Source organism: Apodemus sylvaticus, chromosome 20 (assembly GCF_947179515.1).
Source record: "Apodemus sylvaticus chromosome 20, mApoSyl1.1, whole genome shotgun sequence".
NCBI lineage: Eukaryota > Metazoa > Chordata > Mammalia > Rodentia > Muridae > Apodemus > Apodemus sylvaticus.
This window is the reverse complement of record NC_067491.1, coordinates 26690511-26699818: the sequence shown is the minus strand read 5'-3', so window position 1 is coordinate 26699818 and position 9308 is coordinate 26690511. Positions and strand designations below refer to the sequence as shown.

Sequence of the window (9308 nt, the reverse complement as noted above, 5' to 3'; positions counted from 1 at the left end):
GTGAGGCACAGAATGACAGTGCATTATGCATCATAATACAGTGCACTGTGAGGCACAGAATGGCAGTGCACTATGCAGAGTAACATAGTGCAGTGTGAGGCACAGAATGACAGTGCATTATGCATCATAATACAGTGCACTGTGAGGCACAGAATGGCAGTGCACTATGCAGAGTAACACAGTGCAGTATGAGGCACAGAATGGCCATGGGCTATGCATCATAACACAGTGCAATGTGAGGCACAGAATGGCAGTGCACTATGCATTGTAACACAGTGCAGTGTGAGGCACAGAATGGCAGTGGGCTATGCAGCATAACACAGTGCAGTGTGCAGCACAGACTGGCAGTGTGTGGCACAAAATGACAGTGTGCTATGGATAATAACACAGGGCAGTGTGAGGCACAGAATGACCGTGAGCTATACATCATAACACAGCGCAGTGTGAAGCACAGAATGGCACTGCGCTATGCATCATAATACAGTGCAGTGTGAGACACAGAATGGCCATGGGCTATGCATCATAACACAGTGCAGCGTAAAGAAACCACAGCAACTACCCACTGTAGCTCGTGAAAGGTCATCTCAAATGAAATCACAAGCTACAATTCTGCAGAAGAACTTTATATAATTTTGGAGGAGCTTCAAATTTATATTTTTATTTTCACACAATGAATACACTATTGAGTCCCAAGTAATGTATGAAAAATAACTTGAGTCATTTTAACATAAGTGATTGGATTGGTAGCAGAGTCTAGTCAAAGAACTGATAAGAGCAAAACAAAAGCATGTTCAGACACTCAAAACCCCACAGAAAATACAATAAACATATCTTAATACGCCAAATTATAAACCAGACAGTATAGGTTCATTTTGTGTGTGTTTAAATATTTTTGAGATGATAGACAAGGGGAAATGATGCTCATTATAATTTCAAAAAATATTTATATGCATATGTGTGTTCCTAAAATATAGATATAGATGTAGATATAGATGATGTAGATGATGTAGATGATGTATATGATATATATGTATATGTATGTGTATGATGTATGTGTATGTTAATGTATATATGTATATGATGTTATTCATATGTACATGATATACATGTATATGTGTATGATGTATATGATTGATATGATTGATACGATTGATACAATTGATATATATGATGTATATGATGTATATGTATGTGCATATGTATGTATATATGTATATGTGTATGAATACATATATATACAAACTGCTCAGTCTTTATAATGTTATGTGAATGTATATGATCTCAGGGCAGCCTTAACTATACTCTAATTATTTGCCTTTGTATCCACAGATAAATGTTTTCTCACCTTTCATAAAAAAAAATTCTATGCAGCAGATGGCTACATTTTTAAAGAATGTGTGTATCAGAGAGGAATGCTCATTGTTGCAACAACAGTGGTGTAAAAGTTCTTCAGACAGCAGTAACAATAATAACAATTCAAGGGAGCAAACAACGCAAAAACAATAACAATAATAACAATTCAAACAACGCAAAGTATCTGAGCAATACTGCATTTTACGGTTCTATTATAAGACTTTTTTCTCTCTGAAGAAAGGAATTTAACCTTTTATTATTGGTGTTGTAAATATAATAGAGATAAAATTACTACTTATAAACATAGAGTAATAAAAGCCAGAGATCCCTGAAAGCATAGACGGAGTGTACTCTCCTCAATGTGTGTCAGTTATGGGGGCTACTACAGCTAAGGCTTTTAGAGAAAAGCTAGTACAAGATTGTAAAAGTTTCTAAAGCTTTGATAAAAATTAAATTTTTTTCTTTTATTTTTTTATTCGATATATTTTTTATTTACATTACAAATGATTTCCTCTTTTCTGGCCTCCCAGTCCCCGAAAGTCCCATAAACCCCCTTCCCTCCCCCTGTTCTCCTACCCCCTTCCCACTTCCCTGTTCTGGTTTTGCCCTATACTGATACACTGAGTCTTTCCAGAACAAGGGGCCATTCCTCCGTTCTTCTTGTACCTCATTTAATATGCGGATTATGTTTTGGGTATTCCAGTTTTCTAGGCTAATATCCACTTATTAGTGCATGCATACCATGATTGATCTTTTGAGACTGGGTTACCTTACTTAGTATGATGTTCTCCAGCTCCATCCATTTGCCTAAGAATTTCATGAATTCATTGTTTTTAATGGCTGAATAGTATTCCATTGTGTATATATACCACATTTTTTGCATCTATTCTTCTGTTGAGGGATACCTGAGTTCTTTCCACCTTCTGGCTATTATAAATAGGGCTGCTATGAACATAGTGGAGCATGTATCCTTATTACATGCTGGGGAATCCTCTGGGTATATGCCCAGGAGTGGTATAGCAGGATCTTCGGGAAGTGACGTACCCAGCTTTCTGAGGAACCGTCAGACTGACTTCCAGAGAAATTTAATACATAGGTATCAGTAACAATGGCTGGCATTATAATCCTATTGTATCTTCCTAATAATTCTAAATTTTTAGTTCTACCTGAAACAAATCTGCTGTAGGGACAAAAATCTTCAACAAGTACCTCAACTCCTTCTATCATTTTCTGAATTTAAGTAAAGGATTCTCAGATAGTGGATTTGCTTTTCTTTCATAATCCCAGTAGCACTAGGGTCTAGGACTTGAGAAGCTATACTTATGACTCTTTTTTCTGAGTACAGCTATGTTCTACTTACTTCTTCCTAAAGAACCAATGGTCCTTCACAATCCAGTTCCATCAGGCACCACTGAGGCATTTCCCTATGGCAGATTACTTAAACAGTTTGTATCATTATCTAAAATACTCTCTTGATATCACGCTTTCAGAAGTCTTAAAGAGTTTTATCACCCAAGGAAACTAGCTTTTTATCTACCACCTTTAGGGGTGTCAACACGTGTACAAATAGTATGTTCAATCCCCTGAATTCTGTATCCTTTAATCTCTTTAACTCTAATAATATTTTCTTCTATTTCACCTTCAACTTGGCTTTCACAGCAATGCCTAAGAATTTGTGATTCAGTGATTGTCAATCTACCTCCATTTGTCTGCTACCTCCTACCTTTACATCTGATGACTCTCGCACTCCTGCTCTAAAACCTCTGCCTTTCACCTAGTTTTCATTGCCCCTTGTCTTTGGTGTGTTTTCATTTGCCTACATTCAGGCTAGTTGCTAGTACCTACTTTAATTAGTCCATGCCATCCGGTGGCAGTATGGAGGCACCAACTCCAACTTCTACTTTATTTTTCTGGCTAAGTCTCAACCTATGTGTGACCCAACTGGATCATGCATGCACATTCCAAGTAGAAGAGCTAAAATGGATACATGAAATCTCTCTCCTCTTGGAACAGTCACTTTTGAATTTTTAAGCTTGAAATCATGAGTAGATACCTTTTATTGCTGGTTGCCTATATTTCTTTTAGTTACTTCAATCTTTTACTCTTTTACATGCATTTCATCCCCTTATCTCTCCCTAAAAGCCAATAAACTTCCCCTTCGTTATTCCAACCTGATAAGTTTGTATCCCATCTCATTGATGAAGAAGAAGAAGAAGAAGAAGAAGAGGAAGAGGAGGAGGAGGAGGAGGAGGAGGAGGAGGAGGAGGAGGAGGAGGAGGAGGAGGAGGAGGATGGGGGGGCTTCTTCTACCATAAATCTGTATAAATTGCCTAACCTCCTTAATACTTTCAAAAGCCTTCGTGTTTTTTTTCTAGATTACATTCCCCTGTCAATTCAGACTTTACACTTAAAATGACTTAGAAATGCATGTGAATATACATGCACTGTAATACAGATTATGGTAAAAGTAAAGTCAGCCTCCGTATATACTTACCTTCTCAAATATAGTTCCATTCTATCCTCCACTTAATATCTATATTTCTTGAAATTCAATCCTATCTTACACACTATAATCTTTAAACTTTAAATCACAACTTCAGTTGAGCTTTCCCCCCCACACACACACTATACTCTATCTCAGTCACTAGCAGCATCACCTCTTAGCACAGAATCAATTAAATGTCATTGCCTCTCTTCACTCATCCAGAGCATTTGACTTAGTAATAACTGGTTTCTAGGTGCAAATAAGAGGGGTTTTCCCAAGTTTTTCTCCCACCTATGGGTATATACTGCTTAGGCCTTCATTGATTCCTCCTTGATCCCCAATATCTGTAATCCACACTCTATGCTTCTTGCCCTAGTTTCCTCCCCTCATCCTCAAGAGACTTCCTTTCCTTTGGCTTTGTACATCAGAGATATGGCAATATCTTCCAACTTATAAATTCTTTGAGACTTAAATGTATATGTTTACTCGCCCTTTACAGTTGTCTACCTAAAGGAATATTGAATATTCTCTAAACTGATGGCTTTCTTGAATTTTTCGATCACAATAAATGGCACTATCTTTCATTTGGATACTCAGATGAACAAACCTCAGTAATTATATATTATTTACTCTATTCCCATATATAATGAATTCAGCATTATAAATCTTCCAAAAGTTTAATCATATCATGTGCATGTATCAGTATTCTCCAATAGTTTCTCCTTAGCAAGAATCATGGGACTTCCTAGATTGGCACCAAGGAATCGACTCTACCTATTTCTGCCCATCTCTATTTACACTTGAGAAACATACCAACAACAAGACAATTACAAGTGTTTTGTTCTTTAAACACAGAACATTTCTTCCTACTTCAAATTTTGACAATTTCTCCTTTTATAATACATTTTGTCTTTATTTTTCCTCATTTATATAAACGTCTCTGGCTAAATAAAATCTCCATAGTGATACTTGTTCTCTGGCTCACTTTAAATGATCTCATAATTTCCCTTTTCATGCAGGTGCATGTATGAGTGTGTGTGTGTGTGCATGGATGTGTTTGTGTGTGTGTGTATATATATGTGTTTGTGCATGCATAGGTGAATATCCATGTATGGGTGTGTGAATGTATGCTTGGGTGGGTGTGTTCATGCATGGCCATATCCCTGTGTGTGTGTGTTTTCATTTCTCCATAGGAAGTATTAGTATTCCAAGTCCCAGTGGATATAATGGATGATTTTTCAGTGACTTTTTGCCAATGTCAAGCTTAAGAAAGAATAAATATAGTAAAAATAAATAAATATCCTCAGTGGCAGTATGGAGACACCAACTCACCTATTTTGACACAAAATAGGTCCTGTCCGAAAGAAATGCAAGGACAAAGATGGAGAAGGGAGTGAAGGAATGGCTGACCAGTGACAGGCTATTTTTGATACCCATCCCATAGGCAGGCACCAATCCCCCATGCTATTAATGATGCTATGTTGTGCTTGCAGAAAAGAACCTAGCATAGCAGCTCCTCAGAGACTCTACCCAGCAGCTGACTGAGACAGATGAAGATACCCACAGACAAACATCGGAAAGATGTTGGGGACCCCTATGAAAGAGTTAGGGGAAGGAATGATGGCCCTCAAGGAGATGGCAACCCCACAGAAAGACCAACAGTGTCAACTAACCTGGACCTCTGGGAGCTCCTAGAGACTGAACCACCAACCAAAGAACATAAACTCCTTGTCTGAGGCCATAGACACGTATGTAGAAGAGGGCTGCCTTTTCTGGTCAGTGGGAAAGGATGTGCCTAATGCTGCAGAGATATGATGCAGCAGGGTGGGGAGGAGCTGTCCTCTCAGAGGCCAAAGCAGAGGAGGGATTAGGGAGGAATTCCTCCAATGGGTACCAGGTAGGGGACAGTATTTGATTAATTAGTAAAAAAGCATTTTTAAAAGAATAGACATTTTTAAGAATTCTTTCTTGTGTATGCAATTCCTTCAAGAGTACATAATATGGAATACATAAAAATCTATTTAATGAGTGACTTAATGCCATTCCCAATTTAGAAAACAGGAAATTCACATCTGTATCCAGTTAGGGAAGCAGAGTAACCTAACTGCAGATTTTTTCCTCTCCCTCTTCTTCTCCAGGTCCATTCCCCCACTTCCAAGTCCAGCTCTGTTGCAGAGCTCCTACTATAGCCTCCCTACCACCTATGCCCAAGCCCCAGTAAATCACAGGACCTTCATCTCGGAACTCCTCATCCCTTAAGGACACCCCATCATCCCAGCACTCAATTCCAACATTCATTCCCTGGGAACACACAGGCTACTCTGGCCAGAGAAACAGCAGATCTTTACCTCCCACTCCTCTTCTCTAAATTCAATCCCCGGTCTCACTACTAATTCTGTAGCAAACCTCCTGCTAGGATCTCACTCTCTTCTTTGTCCCATCTCCAGTGGATCATACAGATCTTCTTTTCTTTTTTTTTATATTTTTTATTTACATTTCAAATGATTTCCCCTTTTCTAGCCCCCCCACTCCCCGAAAGTCCCGTAAGCCCCCTTCTCTCCCCCTGTCCTCCCACCCACCCCTTCCCACTTCCCCGTTCTGGTTTTGCTGAATACTGCTTCACTGAGTCTTTCCAGAACAAGGGGCCACTCCTCCTTTCTTCTTGTACCTCATTTGATGTGTGGATTATGTTTTGGGTATTCCAGTTTTCTAGGTTAATATCCACTTATTAGTGAGTGCATACCATGATTCACCTTTTGAGTCTGGGTTACCTCACTTAGTATGATGTTCTCTAGCTCCACCCATTTGCCTAAGAATTTCATGAATTCATTGTTTCTAATGGCTGAATAGTACTCCATTGTGTAGATATACCACATTTTTTGCATCCACTCTTCTGTTGAGGGATACCTGGGTTCTTTCCAGCATCTGGCAATTATAAATAGGGCTGCTATGAACATAGTAGAGCATGTATCCTTATTACATGGTGGGGAATCCTCTGGGTATATGCCCAGGAGTGGTATAGCAGGATCTTCTCTTTATTCATTCTAAGTCTACTATTCTAGTCCCCAGCTCCCACAGGCATTCCCTGGAAACACTGTAGCAGATAGCCTGCTGAGGTCTTTTCTCACACTCTGTCCCCAGTCCCAGGGAATTAGGCATATCCTACTGGCACATCCTGCTTTCTTTCCTCTATGGGTCCTCTCAATTGTCCCTAGTCCAACCCAATTCCTAATTGCCATCACCCATAATGCTCATACCCTGGAAAAACATTGTACCTGAAATCTCCAGTGGCAAAACCTGGTAGGATCCTAGAAGAATCCCCTATTAGGCCTTCCTAAGGAAAAGAGAGGTAAGGGAAAACAAGGGGAAAAAAGTTCACCCAACAAAAACAAGATCAGATGTCAGCACTTAGAATTCAAATCTTCTCAAACCCAGATGCCTAGAAGCTAGTATAAAAACATAATCGATAACCCAAGGACAAAATGTCTCTACTGGAGCCCAGTAACACAACCACAGTAGGCCTCGAGTATTGCAATGCAACTTAAGCACAAGACAAAAACCTTAAAATACATGTTATGAATATGGTAGATGTCCTTAAAGAAGAACTAAAAAAAATCTCTTCAAGAAATACATGAAAGCACAAACAAGCAATGGAACTAAGCAAGAACAGTCCGATCTTGCGTCCCTGTGTGTATGAGTCTTAACTCAGCTGGTCTGCCCGAGAGCCCCTGAGCATGAACCTTAGTTCCCCGCGTGGCCCCCATTTCCACTCTGACAAGATGAAAGAAACAATCATGAACCAGGAAAAACTCACTAAACTGCAGGCAAAAGTGCCGTGTGCATAGGTGGGAAAGGAACTGCTCCTAGAAAGAAGGTGGTTCACAGAACAGCCAGAGCAGATGATAAAAAGCTGCAGTTCTTAAAAGAAGTTAGGGGTAAACAGTATCCCTGGTGTTGAAGAGGTGAACATGTTTACAAATCAAGGAACAGTGACCCATCTGAACAACCCTAAAGTTCAGGCATCTCTAGCAGCAAACACCATCACTTTCACAGGCCATGCTGAGACAAAGCAGTGGACAGAAATGCTTCCCGGCATCCTCAACCAGCTTGGTGCAGACAGTCTGACTAATTTAAGGAGACTGGCTGAAGCTCTTCTCAAACAATCTGCAGACTGAAAAGCACCACGTGCTCCTGGCAAAGATGATGGTGAAGAAGTTCTAAATCTAGTGGAGAATTTTGATGAGGCTTCTAAAAGTCAAACTAAATTGAAGCAACTTCTGAAGAAGGTAACAGTTGCAGAAGTTACAGAAGCTGCTATTTTATATCATGACTGATTTTTAAAAGAATTTTTTGTTTTTTATGGGTCTGATAAAATCTAGATCTCTAATATTTTTAAGCCAAAGTCCCCTGGACACTGCAGCTCTTTTCAGTTGTCGCTTATATCTAATCCATTCCTTGCAGCAAAAAAAGCTGAAGAAGCATGGGAATAAAATTTGGAAAAGGTTAATAAAGAAGAAGAGGAGGAGGAGGAAGAGGAGAGGGGGAAGAGGAAGAGGAGAAGGGAGGAGGAGAAGAAGGAGAAGAAGAAAGAAGAAGAAGGAGGAAGAAAAAGGAGAAGGAGAAGGAGGAGAAGGAGAAGGAGAAGGAGAAGGAGAAGGAGAAGGAGAAGGAGAAGGAGAAGGAGAAGGAGAAGGAGAAGGAGAAGGAGAAGGAGAAGGAGAAGGAGAAGAAGAAGAAGAAGAAGAAGAAGAAGAAGAAGAAGAAGAAGAAGAAGAAGAAGAAGAAGAAGAAGAAGAAGAGAAAGAAAGAAAGAAAAAAGAAAGAAAGAAAGAAAGAAAGAAAGAAAGAAAGAAAGAGTTCAAGCCATGAAGTTAGAAGTAAAATCAACAAAAATTAAAAAATGAAAACTGAGGAAAATCTAAAAATGAAAAATAAAAGAATTTGAAAATGAACTTTATAAGCAACCTTCACCAACAGAATACAAGAGATAGAAGTGAAAATCTCAGGCATTGGAGACACAATAGAAGAAATGAATATCTCATCAAAGACAATGTTAAGTCTAAAAAAATTCCTTCCACAAAACACCCAACAGATTTGTAACACTGAAAAGAACAAATCTAAGAATACTAAAAATAAGAGGAAGGAGAGAAAACTCTGGTTGAAGATATTTTCAACAAAATAATTGAAGAAAACTTTGCTTACCTAAAAATGAATAAGTCTATCAAGGTACAAGAAGCATACAGAATACTAAATAGACTGGGCTAAAAAATAAATTCAACTTGATACATAATAATAAAAACACTAAACATACAGAACAAAGAAATAATGTTAAAAGGTTCACCAGAAAAAGACAAACAACATATAAAGGTAGAACAATTAGAATTACACCTGACTTTACAATGGATACTCTAAAGGCCAAAGGGTCTAAAAAATATTCTAAGACTCTAAGAAGCTACATGTCAAGCCAGAC

At 38.8% G+C, this 9308-nt stretch overlaps 1 protein-coding gene and 1 pseudogene across 1 annotated transcript in view; one reads left to right on the top strand and one right to left on the bottom strand.

Moving 5' to 3' along the window:
• Ptprq (protein tyrosine phosphatase receptor type Q) overlaps positions 1-9308 on the bottom strand; it is a 205250-nt gene that overhangs the window by 150776 nt on the left and 45166 nt on the right. The window lies entirely within an intron of this gene.
• Positions 7618-8172, top strand: LOC127671261 (transcription factor BTF3-like; annotated as a pseudogene).